Source organism: Diabrotica undecimpunctata, chromosome 2 (assembly GCF_040954645.1).
Source record: "Diabrotica undecimpunctata isolate CICGRU chromosome 2, icDiaUnde3, whole genome shotgun sequence".
NCBI classification, from domain to species: Eukaryota; Metazoa; Arthropoda; class Insecta; order Coleoptera; family Chrysomelidae; genus Diabrotica; species Diabrotica undecimpunctata.
In genome coordinates, this window is record NC_092804.1 from 180,069,650 (window position 1) to 180,094,989 (window position 25,340).

General features: G+C 33.3%; 1 protein-coding gene and 1 pseudogene across 1 annotated transcript in view; both read left to right on the forward strand.

Annotated features, from left to right (window-relative positions):
* Positions 1-18,562, forward strand: part of LOC140434007 (heat shock protein 83-like) — a 39,650-nt pseudogene extending 21,088 nt beyond the window's left edge.
* LOC140435297 (EGFR adapter protein-like) overlaps positions 1-25,340 on the forward strand; it is a 651,983-nt gene that overhangs the window by 231,918 nt on the left and 394,725 nt on the right. Inside the window, exon 3 of the mRNA XM_072524130.1 lies at positions 6,634-6,661. The gene's annotated coding sequence lies outside the window, so the exon portion shown is untranslated. The remainder of the gene's footprint in view (positions 1-6,633; positions 6,662-25,340) is intronic.

Here is a 25,340-nt window from a genome sequence, read left to right on the forward strand (position 1 = left end):
AATGTTAGTGAGTTTTTGTGGAGTTAGTGTATCTGACAGAAGGTGAAGCAGCAAAATAGTGTAAGTCATATTTTCCTACTTATATTCCAAGAGTCACTGTTCAGGCCAACGAGAGATTCAGTTTATCGTAAAGAGAAGGTATTCCAAGAGTCATTTTTCACTCGGGCCAACGAGAGATTCAGTTTATCGAGAGGAGAAAGGCTATCATAATTTGAATGATTTTTGCCTTTGAAGGAGATCATTAAGGACGATATACTTGCAACAATCTGTTGTAAGATTGCTGATTACATAGGGAGCGTTTGAGAGGAGATAATACAGTCTGCAAGGAATAAGGATTTGGAACACTCATCATCAGAGAGAGATATTTTTGTTTTCTGCAGTTTTTCTTTTTTTATTGATAACACAATTTTTACACGTAATTTAGAAAGGATATAAATATTTTGATTAGGAGAGTTAGAATAGTTTGGGATTTTGAATTTTCAATTAATATTGTTTGTACCATTAATTTTGATTGTTCACGTACGGAGAACAAAATTTTGAGAATCCTTATATGAGATTTGTTTATTGAAAACCTTTGAGTGTGAATTATTTCATTATTTTTATTTCAATATATAGTGTTAGATCATATGTGTTTTTATTATTCCGGTATTCTCTGGACCTTACCTTTCACATGTAATAGCCTAGATATTGAAGCACGAATTTAACCCTGAGATAAAAGAATTAAAAATTGTGATAGAGTCATAATCATATCATTTAAAAAAATTTTAATTAATCAAAAAAAAAATTAATTAGCTAATTATTGCTTGGCGCACCAAGACTTTAAATATCACAATAATATATATATATATATATATATATATATATATATATATATATATATATATATATGTTTTATCTGTATATGCCTCTTTACGGATAATAAATATTAAGCTATCTAATTGTGTCAGTCAAAAGTTGTGAGTAATGTTCGATTTAAGTTCTTTCTTCAATTATCAATTCTATTCTACTTACTTCTTTTGCTTTAGTTACTAGATTTTTGACTTCACTATTTGATCTTGCATATGTTTGTTTATCATCTAGGTCATTTATTTGTAGTCATTTTTATATGCTTGTTTCTTGTTGTGGACTTCAATAGCAATATCATTTGTCCATCACATCAACGTACCCTTTTTATTCATTTGGATCGTGCCAAGTGCCTCATAAGCTGTTTCATTGATTTTTTTATAGTCTCTTGGTAGGTATTCAGGGTATATCCTAAGGTATGGTGTATCCTAAGTAAAAAATAAAAATCTTAGTTGTTTTTTTTTAAACAAGGCACGCAGAAACAACTTTTGAATAAAAATCTATTCGTAACACCTGGATTAAATTTATTATATAATGCTGTAACTTTTATACTGTCTAAAAAAGGACATACTTGTATTTATTGTTTTTAAATTTTAAAACTACAGTGCAAAAGTGCAATTAAAATTCAGCTCATTCATTATAAATCCGAATCGTTTAAAAAGGAATAGTTACCGATTCTCCCAGATTTTCTCTCGTTACGCTAGACTTTTATGTGATTATAAAAGACGAGCAGTAGATGAACATGTATGTATACGTCAAAAAGTAATTATGGATGAAGCAGATGATATCCAGCAAAGCAGCTTTTTCGATTCGATTTTCACGTCACGAGAAAATTATAATCCCGATGTGGCTTGATTGCAGTACATATCTCCGTATTTTTGTGAAACATATTAAAAAATGTATAAAAAATATGAGGAAGGTAATATTTTATAATATTATATGAGTACGATACTTACGGAAAATGTTTTTTATCTCTTTGGATTTATAACGATTCACGAATTTTTTTTGGAATTTCATCTATAAGATTTTTAAATTCCTGTAAATCGAGATCGCTGGGATAAGGCAGATATATATTGCAAATGTTAATATATTTTTGGTAAGTAACTGTTACAGCTACAGCTTCAAGACTAGTACTTAATGCAATTGGTTTAATTTGTATATCTGTTCTAGTGAATCCGGTTCCGAGGCTGTACATTGTTTCTTTGAGCAGTATTTGTTTTTACGATTGGTAGGTTGCTAACCTTGCCAATCACCCTCCACATTTTATCCGGGCTTGGGACCGGCTGTGGTAACCGCAGAGCTACTCAATCCACCCCGCAATCACCCCAGGCAGTGTTAAAACGAAACGTTAGAAACGAAAGGCAGAATTTACAAAACAGTCATCAGACCAATAATGACATACGCGGCAGAAACAAGACCTGACACAGAGAGAACAAAAAGGATGTTAGAAACAGCAGAGATGAAAACACTTAGAAAAATTGATGGTAACACACTATGGGACAGAGCTAGAAGTACAGATATACGACATAGATGCAAGGTGGAGAACATCAAAAACTGGGTAAGAAATAGAAGAGTAGAATGGAACGATCATATAAGCCGAAGACAACAAATAGAGTAGTAAAGACGGCAAGAGACGGTTCCCCAATAGGAAGACGATCAGTAGGAAGACCACGCAAACGATGGAATGACAACTTACTGGAGGCACATTGAATATCAGACAGAGTCATGTCTATATAAAAAGGAGAAGAAGAAGAAGTTCTAGTGAAGATAGCTACTCCGCCACTGGCTTGGTGTGCGTTTCTATTTTTTAGAAAACATTGATAATTTCGGAGATTTATATTGATATTTTTAAAACGGGTCTCTTGTAGACAAAGTATTTTAGGAGATAGTTTATTTATTAAAAATTTTAATTATTCAATATGGGTGTAAAATCCATTAAGATTCCATTACAGAATAAACCGGTGATGTTTTTAGTTTTGAATTATGGATATAACAGTGGACAAAGTTAAGAATATTGATTAGTTCAGGTTCATTGGAATAATTTTTGGATATTTATTCAGGATGTTGGGCATGTAATGTGTATTCTAAGAAATCGCAATGCTCATTATAATTTTATATACTAAAACGCTAAGCCCTTTTCTTGTCCACCACTTTACTCAAAAACCATATTAGATAATTAAAATATTTTAGTATTACGTATGAGATTGTCAAGATATCCTTTTGGTACAAAAATTCACTTCCGGTTTTGAGATGACCGGAAGTTAAAATTTACTTTAAGTTTTAGACCCCACAATGTATATATGGATCGAAAGGTCTCGTCGAGACGAATCTAAATATGTACTTCCGGTTGCGATCCGACACCGAAAGTGACCCGAAACGCGCATAAAACGTCAAGATAAAGCAAATCTGACACCGGATTCGTGATCAGCATGCAAAATTAACTGCTAAATGATATCCATGTCGACATTTGATGAACTAAAAATTGCATGTCGGTTTTGAAGTCGACTTCCGGTTTCGTTTTTATTAGTCAAATCAATAGAGAATTCAACGTAGAGTTAAAAAATGTAAGTTCACGAAATTATCATTTATAGTTTTTGAGTTATTGATAAAAATATTTTTACTTCCGGTCATTGTATATATTGTATATTTTTCTCGCAAAATAAAAATTTCATTTAAAAAACTCGATGTCTTTCGATGATTTTTTGGATTTTTTCTTAGGTTTATTTAGAGTAGGAGGCATAAAAAGTTGTGTATTAGTTTAAGCATTGTTTTCAATAATGTCTAGAGAGGAAGATATTTGTCTTTTAACTTGATTGGTTTTACTGGCAATTTTTATAAAAGTTGTAGATGTTTCCTCTGCTAAATTTTTGGTAAAATTATCTGAGACTGATGATTTATTGGGAGAAGGGTTTTGGGTAGGGCTGGTTACAGGTATAACTAGAATAGAGTCGGTTTCCATTGTTAAATTTGTTTGCTCATTAGATTCCTGAACTGTTGTTCTAGGTTGGATAGGTGCTAGGGAAGGGTTTAATGGGATGAGATCAGTTCTGTGAGGACATTCTGCTTCTTTGTGACCACTAATTTCACAATTTGAGCAGTTATATCCATCTATGGAAAGGTACAGACGATACAGGGTGTTATCATGTGATATATTAAAAAATCGGGAATAGACATATTTTCTAGGGAAGTGATAAATACTTATTTGCCTTCTAAAACTGAGGACATAGCTGTATTCTGTTTTAAGCATACATATTATTAAGATAGTCATCTTAGATACAGCATTCCCATCTTTTGTAGTTCTGCTTCTATAATGTTGTTAGGAATTGTAGAGCGTGCATTAGATACTATGAGTCTATAAGCTGGAGTGATCAATCTTCTTATTTCTATTTGTCATTTTTTTATGTTTAAAAACTTGTAGGAGGAGAAGTAAGTCGACCGTGCTTTTTGAGGAAAGAGAAATACAAATTCGGTTATTAGAAATTCTTGATGCAAAAATGACATTACGTGGTCCTACTAGTAATCCCGCTGCTATGATGTAGTCGTGAATTTTGGTATCTTCCATACTAGACAGGACAATAGTCTGTTCTTGTTTTGGGTGTTTAAAAGAATTTACTACACTGATATATGAGTTTAAAGATGAGCTGTTTGATTCATGTTGATTGAGATAGTGTTATTTAAAGTGAAACTTGAGAAAGGCACTCTGCTGAAAAACTGGTCGTCGTTTCGGATCCAGACCCAAACGTGTTTTATCTTTCTGTATTTTGCAGGTTATATTTCTAATAATATTGTTTATAATAATGTAATTTTGAGTACTCATATTAGTCTATATTGGTGAGCACTAGTGTAGCACTATAACTTTATGCACAGATAAAACAACAATTTTTGAAAGGTAATTTACCATTCAAAATAGTTTTATTTTTGAACGGCATTAAACGCGGTATATTGTACCTTAGTCAGAACCGTACTCCTTCACGAAATTGTTAAGTACAACTAATGATTTTTAAAGAGAATATTGGTTGTTCCAATCAATTCATTATGATCTCTAGATTGACAACGGTCTGTCACAAATGCCAGAAATAAGTATTTGAGTATATCGCAGGTTTGCTAAAAATGTCAAATAATAAAACGAGGTTGAGTACATACTTAAAAATATTCCTCAAAATAATTCACAATAGAAAATTGGAAGAAGATATCGGAGAAACTCAGTTTGGATTCCGGGAGGGATATGGAACTCGCGAAGCATTATTTGCCTTTAACATCTTGACACAGAGTTGTTTGGAGGTGAATCAAGATGTATTTGCTTGTTTCATTGATTACAACAAGGCGTTTGATAACGTCAAGCATTACCAACTTTTAAAGATCTAGGAAGCTAAACAGTTAGACACTCGCGATATAAGAATAATAACTTCTTCTTCTTCACATGCCATCTCCGCGACGGAGGTTGGCAATCATCATGGCTATTCTGATCTTAGATGCTGCTGCTCTGAATAGTTCAATTGATGTGCATCCGTACCATTCCCTCAAGTTACACAAACATGAGATTCTTTTTCTTCCTACACTTCTCTTGCCCTGGATTTTCCCTTGTAATATCTACTCTGTATTATAATCAGAAGGCAGTCGCACGCATCAAAAATAGCACATCAAATGAAATTCAAATTAAAAAAGGAGTTAGACAAGGATGTGTGCTGTCACCAATCCTATTTAATCTCTATTGAGAAGAAGAAAGAAGAAAGCATTGGAGGAAGAAGAGATTGGGATAAAAGTTAACGGCCAACCAATTAATAATATTAGATACCCAGATGATACGGTTTTAATGGCGGAGACAGTAGAAGACCTGCAAGCCATTTTAAACAAGGTCACAGCTAGTGAAGAGAAAGGGTTAACAATGAACGTCAAGAAGACGAAATTCATGATTATTTCAAAAAAACAAAGATTGAATGCAAACCTGTACATTCTAAATAACGAAATCGAACGGGTGCACAAATATAAATATTTGGAACAAGCATTAATAACAACAATGACATCACAGAAGAAATAAAAACTAGAATTGGAAAGACTCGAGCTGCTTTTATTAATAGGAAGGACATTTTGGGAAGTCATGACATTAACTTTAACCTGAAAATAAGATTGGTTAGATGCTACATCTTCTCGATACTGCTGTACGGAGTAGAGACTTGGAATTTAAACAAGAGCAATACCGATAAACTAGAGGCCTTCGAAATGTGGATATACAGAAGAATTTTGAAAATACCTTGGACAGACAAAGTAACAAATAGTGTAATTCTTCGAAGAATGAACAAAGAACGGGAGCTGTTGATCACCATCAAGAGAAGAAAGTTGGAATATCTTGGTCATGTGATGAGAGGGAAAAAGTACCGATTGCTCCAGTTAATTATCCAAGGAAAGATTCAGGGCAAACGAAGCGTGGGGAGACGACGTATATCTTGGCTGCGCAATTTAAGAGATTGGTTTCAGTGCACATCTAACCAATTATTTAGAGCAACAGCTTCAAAGATACGAATAGCAATGATGATTGCTAAACTCTGTAGCGGAGAGGGCACTTGAAGTAGAAAAAGAAGAAGAAGAAGAAGAAGAAGAAGAAGAAGAAGAAGAAGAAGAAGAAGAAGAGTACAAACTATGCTTCTATAAAATTTAACAGCATTACAGAAACAGCATTACATTTGACAGCATTACAGAAACTTTGAAAAGGGATTTCTATATTACTCTTAACATTAGCATAGAAATTTATTGGATAATGACCACTTTTAATATATAACTTTCTAATTTCAGGACATTGATGTCGCTCTGCATATTCTAGGTAAGAAAATTTTAAATTTAATTATTAATTAACAATTAACAAATATGTAAAAATAAATAAGAATAAGACTTATTCTTAATCAATTTATTCTACAATCAACGACTGGTTTTGGATACTATAATTTGCTTTGCATCTTCAGGTCAACGGTACATGGTAATCTAAATGCTGAAAATATAATAACCCATATGAGGGTGCTGTCTGGTACACAATATAATATACCAATTATGTAAACATTATACGTGTGTGATTATTAAACATAAATTTTAATTAATTAAATAAAAAATTAAGTGGAAAATAATTTAGTAAAATCGAAATTAAATAAATATGACTTACATGCCGATACAAGGAATATTATTAAATGTTTGAGAAAACGTAGTTTAAAAATCCGTTAAGGTAAACTGGTGACAGGTGATCATCGGTTTTACTGTAACTGTACTGTACTGAAAGGGATAGTTCCTGAGGGGAAAAGATATTAACAACTCGGCTAGGAATGTATGAATTTGGGTAGGTATATTTAAAAATAAAAATCTGTATAGCTTCCCACTAATCTCAGAATTTAGAGAAGAATTGAAATCGAACATACCTAAAGCTTTCTTTAACGAGTTCCACACTTAACTGTCAAATTTACTTAAACTTCCATAATTATGGAAAATTGTGGTTAATATATCGCCCCCCTCCCCCCAAACTAATATTTCTCGTTCTCTGTGACACCTATATAGGTCTGAAATATGCTAAGTGCTCCCTACAGAATTTCCTGAATAGTGCTTCTCGACCAAAAAACTGGGAAACGCTGTTCTAATATTACTACAATGACTATCCAACGATTTAAACTATATGGCACGAAAATTAATTGAAGAGTATGATATATGGGGTCTAGAAGTAAACAAAAAGAACACCGAATAGCTGTGCATTAAAGTAGAACAAAAAGATCTCATATTAAACGATAAAACCACGATAAAGCACTGCTGTGACTACAAATATCTAGGTATCACTATTTCACAAGATGGAACATAATAAATTAAAACATAGACAAAGTCATAAGAGAGAGAAATGCATCAAGAAGAAAAGCCATCACAATGTTAAACAGCATTTTATGGGACCAATCCATCAGCAAAGAAAATAAAAAGAGGATATATGAGACTATAGTAAAAAGTATCACATTATACAGCTGTGAGGTATGGCCACTGGAAGAAAGAACACTGGCAACGCTGAAAGCGATGGAAATGGATTTTTGGAGAAGAGCCGCAGGAAGATCTAGAAGAGAAAGGATTACCAACGAACGCATTAGAGAAATAATGGGAATCAAACGAACAATCACAGATGACCTAACAACAAAACAATTTATCTGGTTCGGACACATACAAAGAATGGATGAACAACGAATACCAAAAGAAATATCAAAATGGCAACCAGAAGGAAAGAGAAAATGAGGTAGACCGAGAAAAAGTTGGAGCGAAGGAATAAATAAAGAACTGAGAGAGAGGGCCATAGAAGAACACCTATAGAACAACCGGACTAAGTGGCGATTGGAAGTCGGAAAACGGCGGAGAACGTTATAAACCGACAAGTAGTAGTAACCATCCAATATATTCACGTACTCTATTTGTATATTTAATTAATCAAATAGCTATGACTTCTCAATGTTATCATGTTTATGTTTATGTACAACGAACACTCGACGGTCAAAGATAATTTTTACTTAGGTTATTAACGTTTGAATTATTAAACATTTATACGAATTATTTCTAATATACAGGGTGAGTCATGAGGAACTTTACGTACTTCTACCATATGTAGAGTCCCTCAGGGAGCATATCATGTGGCCACTAAAAAATGTCAACTCCTCTTCTTTATTAATTAACAGGGTGATTTGTGTAATTGACCATTTATTTCATTTTACTGTAGTGTTTATACGGCTCATTTGATTTTTTTAATTTTTGCATGATACAGTACACTACTATCAAGTATTCGACTGGTATTAGCTAAACTAAAAAATTCCAGGACTGGCTTTGGAAAAATTAATTTAGGGATTCGTATTAAATATTACAACCTGTATAATTTTTTTTTTAAATACAATAAGTGATTTTCAAACTACATAAATAGCGAATGAAAACGACATATGCGACAATGTTGTCGCACTTTTATTAAATTTTTAGTGAACGATCAAATCTTACCAAAAATAGAACAACCTTAATGAAGTATCAAATTATAAGGTATTAATTTAAACAAATGTTATATATTTCAAACATTTTAATTAAAATGAGTTCCTACAACATAATCTAATACGTAGAAAATTAACATCTTTACTGTCACTTTGTATTATCTCTACGATAGGATCAATTGTTTTTCAATTTTAAATTTTTACTCATAGATCGTATTGGGGCATTATTTTCGATAAATAATAAATTAAAGTGATTAAAAAGTCAAACCTCTTATGTGTTAATTTTTGTTGGTTGTAAATGATTAAAATTTTATGTCAAATAATAATACATTGCATCAACTGTACTAAATAAAAATAAATCTAAAAAAGTTTAAAATGAAGGTTGGCGTTGACCGTTTGACGTTTCTTGATATTTTATACCCATTGTCATTATTGTCATTATCAATTGTTATTTATGTGTACAAGAATACATATTTCTTCTGTCATATCTACGTTAAGTACATTATGTTAGTTTTGGTAGAGCTTTTGTTACTTTCGTTCAAAATGCCACATCAGTTTTCGACCACAGAATATGCAGACATAATATTTGTTTATGGATTCTGTAATGGGAATGGTAGGGCTGCTAGTAGAGAATATCGCAGGAGATTTTCTAATCGTCGAACTCCCAGTCATCCAACATTTGGGTCAGTTTTTAATTATTTGCGAGAAAATGGCACTTTTCCTAGTGGAACAACAGAGCGACATGTAAATGAAGCGCAGGAAGATGACATTATGGACGCCGTTACTATTAACCCTACAATAAGCACTAGACAAGTAAGTCGAGAACTCAATGTTACTCAATCAAAAGTAAGTAGAGTCTTACAAAAAAATAATCTATACCCATATCACATTCAAATGGTTCAGCGACTACATGCTAGAGATGAGATCGATAGGTTGGAATTTTGTAGATGGATTAACAATAATCGACCAACGCTATACAGGACACTATTTACAGATGAAGCCCAATTTACCAGAGACGGGATAAATAATTCATGAAATTCACATGTGTGGGCAGAAGAAAATCCCCATGCTATTCGAGAACATCGTTCTCAGTTAAGGTTTTCGGTTAACGTGTGGATTGGTGTCATAAATAACCAATTAGTAGGTCCTTACTTTTTTGATGGTCCTTTAACAGGGCAGGTCTATTTGAACTTTCTACAAAATATTTTGCCGAATTTGCTTGCCAACGCGAACGTTGCTATCCGAGGGATGTATTTTCAGCATGATGGGGCACCCCCACACTTTTTACTGGCAGTGAGACAACATCTCAATAATGTTTATGGCAACAGGTGGATAGAACGTGCAAGTCCTATTTCGTGGCCTTCAAGATCTTCTGATTTCAATTCCGTTGATTACCATATTTGGGGACGATTGAAGCAACTAGTTTACGCAGTGAATATTAATAACCGACAACAATTAATTGATAGAATTATACATTGTTGTAATACTATTAGAAACGATCCCCAGAGTATCCGTGATTCAATACGTCAATTAACAATTCGGCAACAAAAATGTGTACAGGCTGCAGGGTTCCATTTCGAAAATCTATTTTGAATTATTTTTATTTTGTTACCATTATTGTATCTTTTCCAGTTCTAATTTATGGGTTTATCATAACTATGTACATATTTTTAGTTTTTTTTTAAATTGTTCTTCGTTATTGTTAGTAGTTACTGTTTTTTGTTGTGCAGTGACTCAGTTTATCATTTCAATTAAAATGTTTGAAATTTATAACATTTGTTTAAATTAATTACCTTATAATTTGATACTTCATTATGGTTGTTCTATTTTTGGTAAGATTTGATCGTTCACTAAAAATTTAATAAAAGTACGACAATATTGTCGCATATGTCGTTTTCATTTACTATTTATGTAGTTTGAAAATCACTTATTGCACTTAAAAAAAAATATATACAGGGTGTAATATTTAATACGAATCCCTAAATTAATTTTTCAAAGCCAGTCCTGGAATTTTTTAGTTTAGCTAATACCAGTCGAATGCTTGATAGTAGTGTACTGTATCATGCAAAAATTAAAAAAATCAAATGAGCCGTATAAACACTACAGTAAAATGAAATAAATGGTCAATTACACAAATCACCCTGTTAATTAATAAAGAAGAGGAGTTGACATTTTTTAGTGGCCACATGATATGCTCCCTAAGGGACTCTACATATGGTAGAAGTATGTAAAGTTCCTCATGACTCACCCTGTATTTTTGGGTATAATAGTTAAAAGGTAAATACCTTAATACATGTATAAAGACAAATGGTAAAATATTACTACCGTTTAAAATATTTAAAATGTTTATATATACTATTGCTATACAATAAAATTCTTGTAAAAAACTGACTTAGTTAAAAGCTTTTTCCCGTGCACCAAGGACAGTTATATTGTTCTGTTACAGAACTATTTAATCATTGTATTGGTAAATTTATAGATTAATATATTCCTTATGATTTATGGATACAATTGAATTGAGAAACATAGAAATGACCTGTACAAGTCCTTACTTTGGACTTTCTTCTTACGAAGATCCGTATCAGTGTACTGTATTGAAACGAAGGCAATTTAGCGACTGAGCAAACAAAACATCCAGCGTGGATGTCGACGGTCTCGTAATGAAAAGCCCAAATTATTCCTCGAGATGTCGCAGGAAACATCCTACAGCTCGGTAGTCTCGTGTCTCGTCATGGTCGTGTTGTCTGGTATCTTCTATTAAACTATACACTAGTGACGTTGTGCACTTCGATTGATATTGCACTTTAATTTCGACGTCGAGAAGTTCATGCTGAAGGGAACGGAGCGGTGTGTGGGACGGAGAAATATTTATTACAAAAGATCCAGACGGAGAACAAACAGGAAAGGTTGGCGGTTGATAAAATATAGAGACTGTCTTTAAAAATGTGAAAAAGTTGTTTCTTTTTAAAAAAAAGCTATAAAGTAATTATAGAAAACAAAGTGTATAGGCTTTGACAGAGTTTTTTGAGGGAATATATTTTTGTGGTATATTTTTCTTTGTATACATTTCATTACAATACGTGAACAAACTAAAATATCCGATAATCGGCAGTTGAGATTTTTTATGGCATAAAAATGATTTGCGTAGAAAATTCCTGCTTTATTCTGTTTTCTACCTTATCTTTCATTATCATTATCATTATCATTGTCATTTACAAGATCATTTACAAGTAATTAAGGACTTAATAGAAAAGAGTGTTGAATATAACAAGCCATTAGTCATGATATTTGTTGACTACGAAAAAGCTTTCGACACAATAAGTCATCAAAAGATGTTAAAAGCCTTAACAGAGTGCCGTATAGATCATCGCTATATAAACATGATAAAATACATCTATCAAAATGGGACAGCAAGTGTGAAACTGGCAGATAGAAAGACCAACGTATTTAAAATAAAACGGGGAGTGCGACAGGGAGACACAATTTTACCAAAATTGTTTACAACATTATTAGAGCATATGTTTAAGAACGCAAATCTGAGTGAAAAAGGAATTAATGTCAATGGAGAAATGCTTTGTCATTTGAGGTTTGCTGACGATATTGTCCTTTTTGCTGACAGATTCGATGATGCAGTATCGCAACTGGAGAAACTATACCTAGCCTCCCTACAAGTAGGATTAAAAATCAACCACACAAAAACACAAATCATGACAAATCTTGTGTTAAGTAAAAGATTTCAGTAAATGGCATGCATATTGAAGAAACCACCTCATATAAGTACTAAGGACATGAGATACGCATAGGAAGAGATAATCTAACGTGCGAACTAAGCCGTCGCATAGGACTCACTTGGGTGGCATTCGGCAAGCTAAGCTATGTTCTTAAATCAGAACTGCCTATGTGTATTAAAAGAAAAGTCTTTAATCAGTGCGTGTTGCCAGTACTTACATATGGTGCAGAGATATTAACACTAACCAAGAAAGTAAGAAATAAAATGTGTGTTACCCAAAGAGCCATGGAACGATCGATGTTAGGTATTTCTCGTAGGGATCGGATCACGAACAAGGAAATAAGACGGAGAACAGGAGTGACATATGCCATAGAAAGAATTATGACCCTTAAGTGGAACTGGGCGGGGCACATAGCTAGAATGTCGGATAACAGATGGACACAGCGAATAATACAGTGGAGACCGAGACAAGAAGCACATCGAAGTAGAGGTTTTATTTAGCGTATGGACTTTCACAGTACGATATATATACAAATACAATAATATATACATATATATATTAAATATATTATTTAAACACTAAAGATAGAATGAATGACACTAAATATTAATGTCCAATTTACATAGCCATTCAATTGCTTCTGGGGAACATTCCGCAAAGTCCTGGAGGTTTCCACGGTAGGCACGATTCAAGCAGTCTGAAACACAATGGCTTATGGTCTGTCTAGATTGTCCGCAATCGCACTGTGGACTTTCTGCACGACCCCACCTGAACAGCGAATCAGCACATTTACCATATCCGGTACGTATACGATTAAGCCTTGCCCAAGTGGACCGGGGCAGATTTGATCCGATGAAACCCTGAGTTGGGGTGGATATCTTAATATAGTCCGATTCTACTGTTGGCATCCATCTTGTTGTCCATTGCCTATGTATATCATAGGAATTACCAATTTTTCGGGCAGATCGTATTGGAGGATTTCTAGATCTCAGTCGCTGGTGCTCTTTTGAGATGTCTGGGATATCTTGATGTATTGGTAATTGTACGTTGGCTACAATTTTCTGGTACTCTCTCACTAATGCTGCTGTACTACGTAGATCTGGTGGAGCAATATTGCTCAGCGTAGGCAGCCATCTCACTGGCGTTGGTTTTATTGTTCCAGTGATTATTCTCATGGTTTGGTTAAGTTGGACATCGATTTTGCTTGTATGTGCACTATTTAGCCATACTGGTGCACAATATTCTGCCACTGAAAAAACCAAAGCTAGAGCAGAGGTCCGAAGAGTATCTGCAGAAGCACCCCAAGTTGTTCCAGCAAGTTTTAATATTAAGTTATTTCTTGTTCTTAGTTTACCGGCTGCGTTTGTAAGATGACTTTTGAAGGTGAGTGTTCTATCAAGTGTGACGCTTAGATATTTGGGGTTGTTGTTATGTTTGATAGCTGTATCATTTAGAGTTACATTGAGAGTATCGCCCGCAAGTTGATTCGACAGGTGAAAGAGACAGGTTTCAGTTTTGCTTGTGTTAGGACGTAAGCGCCAGTTCTTAAAATAGTTACTTAGTGTAGTTAAGTCCTCGTTTAGAGCTCGTTCTCCTGCTTCTTTGCTATTATCTTGGAAGCCAATGGCCAGGTAGTCAGCATAAGCAAATTTTCTCGATTTTGTTTCAGGTATATCTGCTGTATAAAGGTTAAATAATAAAGGAGCTAGCACTGAGCCTTGAGGTAAGCCGTTGTTAAGGGGGTAAGCCGAAGTAGAGGTCGTCCACCAACAAGATGGTCTGATGACATAAAACGGATCGACAAAAATTGGATGCAAACAGCACAAAACAGAAATACATGGAAAAGATTGAGGGAGACCTATATCCAGCAGTGGATAGATCCGGGTTAAATGATGATGATGATCTTATCTTGTTATCTATCTTGAGGTTACAGGGTCTCGGGGCAAACTTAACCTGGTAATTTTTTTTATTGATTTGTGCACGTATATGGTTTTTAAAAATATTTCTTTAACGTTTAAAATAAATTTATTGACTAAATCAAATTCAACTTTAAGAACTTCTGCTTCTTTGATTATGCCATGTAGAAGATAAGTGACATGTAGCTTATTTGGATAAAATATGTTTAAATTTTGTCCTACCTTTACTAAATACGGAGCGGCATCTGATTAAAATATTAAAACAATTATACTTTTTATTTCTTGTGGCAAAATGAAGGCAAAATGTGCTGACAGTTATATTCTATTGTTCATCCTGTTTTATATCGTCAATTATAACATTAAAACACCATTTATTAACCGCATATATCTGTGTTTTCATTGACAGTTACGTAAAAGTTACTATCGATTAAATAAACCTTAGTTTCTTCAATTATTTCATCATAAAATACATTCCTATTGCCCTTTCTTAGTGGTGCCTCGTTAGAGGTATTGAAGTTACAATATTTTTGCAAACATTACCTAAAATGTGTATTTTGCATTTTTTTTAACGAAATATTGGCTACTAACAGGGCTTTACACACGATTTTAATAAACAAACGTTTTTCTATTGATGATTTACCATCATCTTGATCTTGAAGATCTTGCAATTTTTTCAGCCGCAATGAGTTGCGGTGTTTAAATGGTGATCGACCTGAAACTTCTGACAGAAAACCTATAAAAGAAAAAAAAATGTTTATGTAACATAAAGAAATCAATTTTCATACGAAAAGCTAAATAATAAAAGCAGAATTGTCTACAATTTGATAATTTTTTTGTATTTTGATGCTTCTCTCTATGTCTGTATGATAATATAGTCACCATATGATAATGTAGAGTCGTCATATGACAATGTAGGGTTATCATTATGATAATGTACCAATATGTTAGTGAAACATCATAAAATAAATCAGTTCTAACATATTTATTGTTCCAGCTCACTATTTACAGCTTCACACAGTTTATTAACTAACAATATACTTAGTTGACGATGATACGCGGTTAACTTGTATTCGTCTGATATCACTTTTCCCGAGTTACTAGGATTAGATCTGTTTAATAGCAGTCAACGATTGACTAATGAACTAATAATCTATCTGATAATCTGATTTAATTGACCCCAATTTCTACTTTAATATCATATTAATCTATGACGAATCCAATCGTTACTAGGACGAGTATTGTTGACTTTAAAATGATGAGCTTCAAAGGTTGTGCTTCGGTTCAATGAATGTGTTCTTTATAACCGATACGCATGTTGCATAATTTGTGCCATAGTTTCTACTGGTTTTAATAATTCTTGATAAACTATTATTTTAATTTATTAAAGTATTTTTATACGTTTTTATTAATTAAGGATATATATTTTATATCTGTTGTAGTTACTTATTTAAGAAATGAAATATTAAAAATAATAATATCTTACGATTTTGAAACAGGCCTTACAAAATACTTTTTCACCAGTTAACTTTAACTTGGAAAAACACTTTATCCAAGCACTTTTTTAAATGGTAGACATATTTAAATTTAATATACCAAACACTTCAAAAACACGACACAACATTTACTTTAAAACACACAAAAACAAATATTTTATGGAAAATGACAAAATAATTAGACTCTTAAAAGTAAATAGGTACCTACGACTTCCTACGCTAATAAAATAATATTTTTCGTTCGTGAAAAACCTATAAGTAATAAATTTAGGTATTAATGCTAAAGTCTAGATAGATAATGGTGTTTAAAACTACAAAAATATGCGATAAATGCATCTATATGCACTTTGAATATATTTCGCTATCTACTGATAATGTAGTATTCGTTGGAAAAACTGAAAGGGATTTTAGACAAAAACTGGAACGGTAAAGACAAGTTCTTGAAGAAAAAGGTGTAAAACCTAGTAGGTCAAAAACAGAGTATTTGGAATGTTTATTTAAAGATCAAGGTATTAAAAAAAATTATACATTTGGATAATAAAATGTATGGAGAAACAGATAGAGGTACATGCAGTAGAAAAAGAGTGATATGTATGAAGTGGAAGGGTGCAAGTAGTGTTTTGGCTAACAGAAAAATTCCCATGAAACTTAAAGAAAAATTTTATAAAATACAATTGCCATAAAATTAGCTGTGATATACGAAACTTAATGTTGAGCAGGTAAAAAAAAAGAAGAACAACGAACTAATGTAGCGAAAGTAAAAATTCCTAGATTTCTAAGTGGAATTTCAACAAGTGACACCAACTAATGCCAAAATGTTAAAGCATAGATTAAGATTAAAATAGCATAAAAACTAGTAGAAGATAAAATTGCGGGAGTGTTAAGAATATTACATTGGAACGCAAATGGCCTCTTGCATCATCAGCAGTATATACTGTTTACTTTAGGCAACCAAAAACTTGATATATATTTAATATCAGACTTTACAAAACAAGCATACATTAAACTGAGAGGTTATCAAATATATCAAGCTCTTCACCCTGGAAACACAGCTGGTGGAGGATCAGCAATACTAGTAAAAAAATAGTGTAATTCATTTTGGAAGACAAAATATAGAGACTGAGGCCCTTCAGGGAGCTAGTATAAATGGTAAAACCAATTCATTTGCTGCAGTAATAGCAACTGCATATTTTTCACCAAAACATAATCTAAAAAAAAAGCTTATGTTTATTTTCTCAAAACACTTGGAGAAAAATCACCCAAACCACTGACTACAAACAACTGATGGAACTGTACAAAAAGAATAAATAGACCAACGTAATAGATTCCGCCGATTAGAAAAGAAAATGAAACATGGGCACGTAAAGGAAAACAAAAAGCAAATCTGTTCGCTTCGTACTTAGGATTAGGAGTATTTTTAATTCAATCACTTGCTAAAGTGATTTTTAAAATAGATAATTGTATCACAGCTTTTTTTACATTGTGTAAATTGTTTAAATTATCACACCACATCAAAAACGTTAAACGGCAGAAGTCGAGATCTTCGCCTTCCAGGCGAAGTGAAATCGCTCAGCTGATGAGCTTGATCATCAACACATTCTACTCAAATTAAGAAATCTTCCTTAGAAAGTTGATATTAAACTCATCAGATGTCTTGGATAAGATCCGCTAGCAAGCACTCACCAACCCATCTTGTCTTCAATCGGGAAAAGATTTTCACATTAAAATTGTTCCAAGGAAGAGCGAAGGAACCTTAACTATCATCGATATAGGTATTGATATGACAAAGGCAGATTTATGTCTGGAAGCTGGAGCTGATTTTAGTATGATAGGTCAATTAGGAGTAAGCTTCTACTCAGCCTACTTAGTTGCTGACCGAGTAATGGTTGTATAAAAAAATAATGATGATGAGCAGTATATTCACGAAACATCCGCTGGAGGTCACTTTACAATAAGACCAGATCTTGGAAAGCCATTGGGACGTGGTACAAAAATTGTTCTGTACATTAAGTATCAAACTGAATTTTAAGAAGAGAGTAAAATTAAGGAGATCATTAAGTTGCTTGTAGAAAAAAAAAGGAAAAAAAATCGGTTGCCTGTAAAGTCGGTTTTAAGGGCGAAGATTTTACGTGACAACGTCTTTTTCTCGGTAGAATATTTATTGATATGAATATTATTAAATTGCACAATAGGAACAAGGAATTGAATGAAAATAAGAATTGCACAAATTTTAACTATAGAAATATATTTTGTTTACTAAAACATTGTACATGTAAACTTAAACTTAACTAATTTCTATTTGAGTGATTTTGTTGAGGATAGGACGATGATTCAAGCACGCACCGATTCAACGCGCCTAATTCTCTAGTGCAGCGCGCAGCGGACCGATCATGTTTGAGTGGGAGAGAGACGCAAGGCATTGGCCGGTCCGGCGGGCCTCTCTCTCGTTCGGTGACTCACTGTAACAGACGTGAGCGGGCGTTACACTTTTTCATGAATGACTCCGAGCCACAACCTAATTTAAGACGTTGTCACGTCAAAAACTAAGTGATAATGAAGCTGAAGATGAAAAGAAGGAAGAAGAGGAGGATAAAGATTAATCTAAAATTGAAGATGTGATATTATTGATGATATTGAAGATATTTATATATAAATTAAGATCGTTCGGATATATTCAAAGTCGAGATGCCAGTCATACAATATAAAGAATTTTAGAGATAAAAGCTTTTAGAGGAACTATGAAAGTAAGACCAAGAACACTTGGGAGAGACACGTAAGTAGGACATGTCTCTGAAGTCTTTTATATTGATAGTGAAAAATGATGTGCGGTGGTTGAATGATGATAATTTATTAGGATAAGAAGTACTTGTCGCAATTTTCTATTAACCTTTTTATCCGAATATTATTTGCGGCAATTGCACCATACAAGATATTTTATAAGGATAAAATTGCGAGTAAATCTATTGTAACATTGTAAAAATTGCTAATGCTTTTAAATTCTCGTTGATTTATTTAGATTATACCAACCGTTGAAGTTGGTATCTGACTTTAACCTTTCCATCAATAAAAATAGTTTAAATTATTTCTTCAATTGAAAGATAAATATAAAAACCAACGAAGTTAGTCTCTATCTGAAATATTTAAATAAAAACAAATAACTAATAAACCAAACAGTTGCTAGCACTTTCTAATTTTATTGTTATTGTTTATTTTAACTTTTGCCACGTTCCTTTCACTGAACTCGTTACTGAGATCATAAAACGGAATTTAGAATTCTATTAAGGTGATTTGCGAAGATATAAACAACGGTTACACAGCTCTGGTCTCTGGAGTCACTAACTCTCCAGAACGGTGTAATTTCCTGAGTTAACTTAAACTTATACCTGTATTCAAACGACGTTTATTACCCGTCTCATATTATTCTACAAGGTTTTGTTCGTAGTGCTTAATAAATTAAGTTAGTAGTAAGTTAAGTTTTTGAATAAACAGAGATATCAATTTGCACATTTTCGTTAAAACTTAAGATAACTTCTATTTTGAAAAGCGTGTATTTCAGGGTTGTGTATTTGGTTGTTCTCTGTTTCTTAAATATTATATTGTTGTGTTATTAAAATGATTACGCCCGAAGATCAATATAATTCAGCCCTGAGGGTTGGATATTGCTCAATGGGCTTAATAATTCTGTAATACCAGTGGTACATAAAACGTTTTATTTTTGAGTTCACATTACTAAAATTTGGGCGTTTGTACTTATTTGAAGAAATTTGATGTTGATGAATATATTATATAGTTGCCAGTTGAATTTATATTGAGTTATGGATTTATGTCATTTATTTATAGAAAAGAGTTGCCAATATTGTACCACTTAATATATTTCTATTTTTAATTTGAATACGTCATATTTAACTGAACGATGTATTAGGATAAATAATAAACATTTACACACACATTTTTTCCTGGTAGGTTGCAAGGGGTACGATTTAGAAAACTAGTTGTCTTTATTGTATCATTTGTTTCCATAATAAGTGTATAATAAAATAAATTTTAGTGTGAGTACCATTCATTAGGTTTTGTTTAATACAAATTTATTTTTCAATATTAGAAATTATTCAGTTTGAACGTACATAATATTTTTTTTTTTTTCATTCAAATGAAGAAAAGATACGGTTTCAGGTTAGACTTCAGCACAAATATCGTGGCTCCATGAACGGCATTTGGTGCATTGAATCATGTCTTTAATTCTTTTTTCCTCTTGAACAGAATAGAACCACTCATCAACACACATCTCTATAACAACGTTAGGTTGATCATGATCTTATCAAGTTCTTTTTGACATCTTTTTTGTTCTTTTTAAGACTAATTTTACCTTCTAGTTTTATTTTTGGCACTTACAAGTTTTTTGGACGATTTTGGTTTAACCTTCCCAAATCATTTTTATTTGTTTTATCTGTTCCTGCGTTTATAGTAGCTGTTTAGCTAATTCTAGTTCATTTTTATAAGGACTTCCCGCCAAAACCATTACCTTTTGTGCTGTTTCCTTCTTATATTTTGGATTAGGCTTGAGTATCACGGAAATTGAATTGATTAAAATGTTAAGTTAAGTTTTGTGCTTGCTTCACAAGCTTTTTTAGTAGATCTAGTGCGTGTAGTAGTCGTAGCTAAACTCTCTTTAGGACTAGTTAGTTCAGGTTAGATTATTTCGTATTCTATATTAGCTCTTGTTGTAGACCTAAGCGGTTCCTTGTTTGTCTTATAAGACTCCTTATTTTTACCATCTTCCCTAGTTTCACTGCCTTCATGATCATTTAAATTTTCAGCTGCACAAAAGTTATGATCTTTGAGGATCATGCGTTTGACAGCCTATACTCCACTAGTTCGGAAACTATTGTCAGCAATTTCAATGCTTGCTGCTCTCCCATAAGTTTTAGAAATCAAGTCATCTACGTGAAGTTGTGTAACACATAATTCGGGGTTAGAACAAAGCCACTTTTTAACTTATTGGGTGTAGTAGCCTTTGAAAGGCTTAAACAATGATCTACCCAAAGGTTGCACACAATGGGTCGTATACCCAGGCAATTGTAACATTATTACACGGTGCTATTTAGCAATTAAAATTGCTTCAAGATTCTTGGAGTGCGTTGTATGCTTGTCCAGTACCATAAAAAATTTTTTTCTACTGTTGGGTTTACAGAATCAATCAAATACTGGAGCCATTTTACAAAGAGATCACTAGTCATCTAGTCTGATTCTGATGTCCATACTTCCTAGTGGAGTACCAACCTTCAAATCTTTGTTTATTCGCATACGCTTAAATATAAGTATAGGTGGAACGTAAATTTCTGAAGCACTCGCACAGCAAACAACTGTCGTGTTGACTCCATGTTCTTAACTGGATACTGACCCAACTTGCCTTTTATCTTTTTGTGCGAGAACCTTTTGACATTTGTTCTGCACAGTGCTGACACCCGTTTCGTCAACGTTAAATATGCGAGTTGCATATTAGTAAGAATATGTCTTTATGACAAGCTTTGAAAGCATAAAACCACTTCTTTCCTGCCATTTTTGATTCCTTATTAAAATTAAGTGGTATTTGATTTTTCTTGGCGATTTGAAATGCAAGCCGTCGAACATCATTGATCGTGAGGCCAAACATCAACGTCTTTAGTTTTAAATGTGATCAACTAGCTCCTTCTTCACTGCTATTGATAACACACTGCCTCGGACAAAAGCCTTAGTTTCTTCATTTGCCTTAACAATGGTCCCCTTAAGGTTACGGAGCAAGGTAGGCTTAGTGATTCCATACTGCCTGTAGTATTCATTTACTCCCATGTCTCCCATGTTTTTCTCTTTTAATTAGTAGTGGCCCTTCATAGACTTCTGTAAGTTCGGCAAGAGTGACTTCACTTATAGGCGTTTTAGTTGACTTTAAAGAATAATAGGAACTTGGTTGAATAGTGTTATGGGATTTTCTTAATCGTATAGTACTTGGATGAATTGAACTAATTTGTATCCACACTGACTTAGTTATTTTGCTCTTGGAATATTTCCATACTACATTTTCTGCCTTGATAAATTTTTAAAAATGATTGATGCATTTACATAACTTTACATATGTCCACTGAAAATGGATATAAACCAATGAAAGTTTCTTGTTTTGTTCTATGAGGGCAAAGTCTTTATCACAGGGCATAAAACTATGCTCACTAGTTAGAAACTTTTGCTCAATTTGGGTGAAGTAGTATTTTTCTAACAGTAGTAGTCGAAGTAGTGTTATGACTTTCCAATTGTTATTTTTGCTGGCACATCTATCTGACCAAATAACAAGTTTTTTTCATTGGCCTTGATCAAGACGATTGAAGTTTTTAGTTGTATAAAGTTCAGTGAAGTCTTGATTCGCCATTTCTTCGTTCCACAGCATCATTGGAGCAGTATTACTCCCCATATTATGAACAGCGTAGTTATACGAAGAACTTTGTCACTGGTAGAAGATTGATGATTCAGTTAGATTAGGACAAAAAAGAAGTTGGTTTAAATCAGTATATACAACGACATAATTAGCATTTACTTTTGCAATTTTTTTTATCTTTTCTTAATGTTGTTTAACCTGCTTCTACCTAACAGAACCTCTCTTAACTTAGCAGAAGAAAGTTTCATAAAGCGCTTGTCACAATATGAACAAGTATCTGATCTGGGAAGTAAAAAACGCAAGTTGAATATATTTTTAAAAATGTCGTAATAGGTTCGTAGAGAGATTTTTGTGTAATGATCATCATCATCCAGCCTCAAGAGTCCACTGCTGAACATAGGCCTCTTCCTCATGTTTCCAACCCCGTCTATCTTGCGCCGCTCTTATCCAGTTTTTATCGAGTCTTTTTAAATCGTCAGTCCATCTTGTAGGTGGTCGACCGACGCTTCTCTTGTCTTCCCTTGGCCTCCATTCCAATAACCTCTTTGTCCATCGCCCATCGGTCATTCTGGCTATGTGTCCTGCCCATCTTCATTTTAGTCTGGTCATCTTCTCGATGATGTCAGTCACTCCGGTTCTTCTCCTGATGTCTTCGTTGGTTATTCTCTCTCGCAGAGTTATTCCTAACATGGACCGCTCCATTCTTCTCTGCGTGACTCTCAGTTTGGTAGCTGCTGCTTTTGTTAAGGTAAGTGTTTCTGCTCCGTACGTCAAGACTGGGAGGACGCACTGATCAAATACCTTTCTCTTTAGGCATGTGGGCAGCTCACTTTTAAAAGTTTCTCTCAGTTTTCCAAATGCTGCCCACCCAAGGCCGATTCTTCTCTTCAGTTCATGAGTCTGGTTATCCCTGCCAATCATAATTTCATATCCCAGGTATTTATATCTATCTACGAGTTCTATTTCTTTCCCACCAATACTGATGTTCTGGTTGGATACCAAATTGGTCATGATTTCTGTTTTCGAGATATTTATATTTAAACCTACACTTTCTGTAGTCACAACGAGTTCCTGTACCATCTATCTTGCCATACCTAGATCTTCAGCTATTATAAGTATATCATCGGCGAAACGTAAGTTGTTTAGATATTCTCCATCTATTTTTATTCCCTTTGTCATCCAATCCAAATTCTTAAAAGCATGTTCTAGCACCGTATTAAAAAGTTTAGGTGACATTGGGTCTCCTTGTCTAACCCCCCGTTCTATTTTTATGCGATTACTGTTAGTATGTAATCTGACAGTGGTTGTTGCCTGCAGGTATATTTTGTATAATAATTTAGTATATCTATAATCTAGCCTGCATTCTTTAAGCGCCTGTAATATTTTGCTTAGCTCAACTGTGTCAAAGGCTTTGTGAAAATCGATAAATATTAGAACTAGAGGTTTATTGTATTCCACTGCTTTCTTTATTAGGGTTTTTATACTTTGTAGATGGTCATTTGTTCCGTAGTGCGTAATGATACATTTTTAAAAATAATCTGTACATTTTTGAGATGCTTTAAGATCAGCTGGAAGGCAACTTTTAAAAGAAGCATTTCTGCTTTAATGATTTTCTTGCTGCGGAAATGACCTAATATGTTCGCATATTTTTTCTGCATCTATTATTGAGTTTTTTGGGATGGTTAGTATGTTTTGACAACAAGGTACTGAAGTCTTCTAGCGGATATTGAAAATATATAACATACCGTTGTTTTACATACCCTTATGTTTTCTGCTGTATATTTCACTATAAACTGACGACGAGATGTTGCTTCCCTTACACTTCTTCTTTTTGGCTCTTGCAGCGAAGGAGACTGAGATAAAAATTTTGATTGAATTCTCTAAACATTTTGAATAGTTTTGCGTGATTGCAAAACAACCCGTAGCAGACTGCTTATATTTAAAAATACGCACCTTAAATAAATATTGTTTAAAAACATGAAACTAGTTTAACATTACTTTAACTTACTTCACCTGGGCAACTTATTTAAGTACTTCTCTAGACGAAACATACGTATTATTAGCATCTCTGTGACGTTTTCTAATATTCTCCTTCCACTTATCAATGTTAAGCTTTCTTGTTTTCCCTTTTTTTTAATTTGGGTAATCATTGACTTGGTTATACTAATATTCATTTTAGCTCGAAATGACAAATTACACGATTGAAGACGTTGACTTACAAAACACGGCAGAAAATTTGGCGCAAAACACGACCCACTTAAATTCATATAACGTTGTTACACAGAAAGTTGAAGATTGACTTGATTTTCAAACTACCAAAACAGGCAAGTTAAGTCTCATAATATTCCCCACAGTCAGCAGGACATTATTTTGCACATATAGAACGTTGTTTCATGGAAAACCCACATATGAAAGTATTAGCGATTACAACGTTGTTTCAGCATAGCATTCATTTGTTAACTAAAAAATCTGTACCTAAATATAAATCTATAATCATAAGTAGACTTCGGCAAATATGCATATTGCATATTTTGCATATTGTGCATATTTTATGCGAATATTTCATATTTTGGCATATTTGTATAAAAGTTTGCATAAAGTGCATAAAAGTTCAGATTTGTATACTGTATTTGAAAATTTTTAAACATACCAATTTATTTTAATTCTTGTATAAAATTTTGTAGTCATTTTAATCAAGAAATGATCTAAGTACGTAATCTCTACAGGTACAAAACATTTACAATTTCAAAGAAGATCAATTTAAGTAGCCCTCAACATTCTTAGAAAGTTTCGGTCACTGAGGCATTCAGTTATTGGATAATCGCTAAGGGTTCGCTCATTTGCATTTTATGATCTAATCTTCAAGTTTATCTACAATTTATTGTATCTTAACAGCAGGTAAACGGCTAATAGTTTTGTTCCTAATTTAGGGATTTTCCAAAATCTCCCAGTTTATTGAATTAGGTACCTAA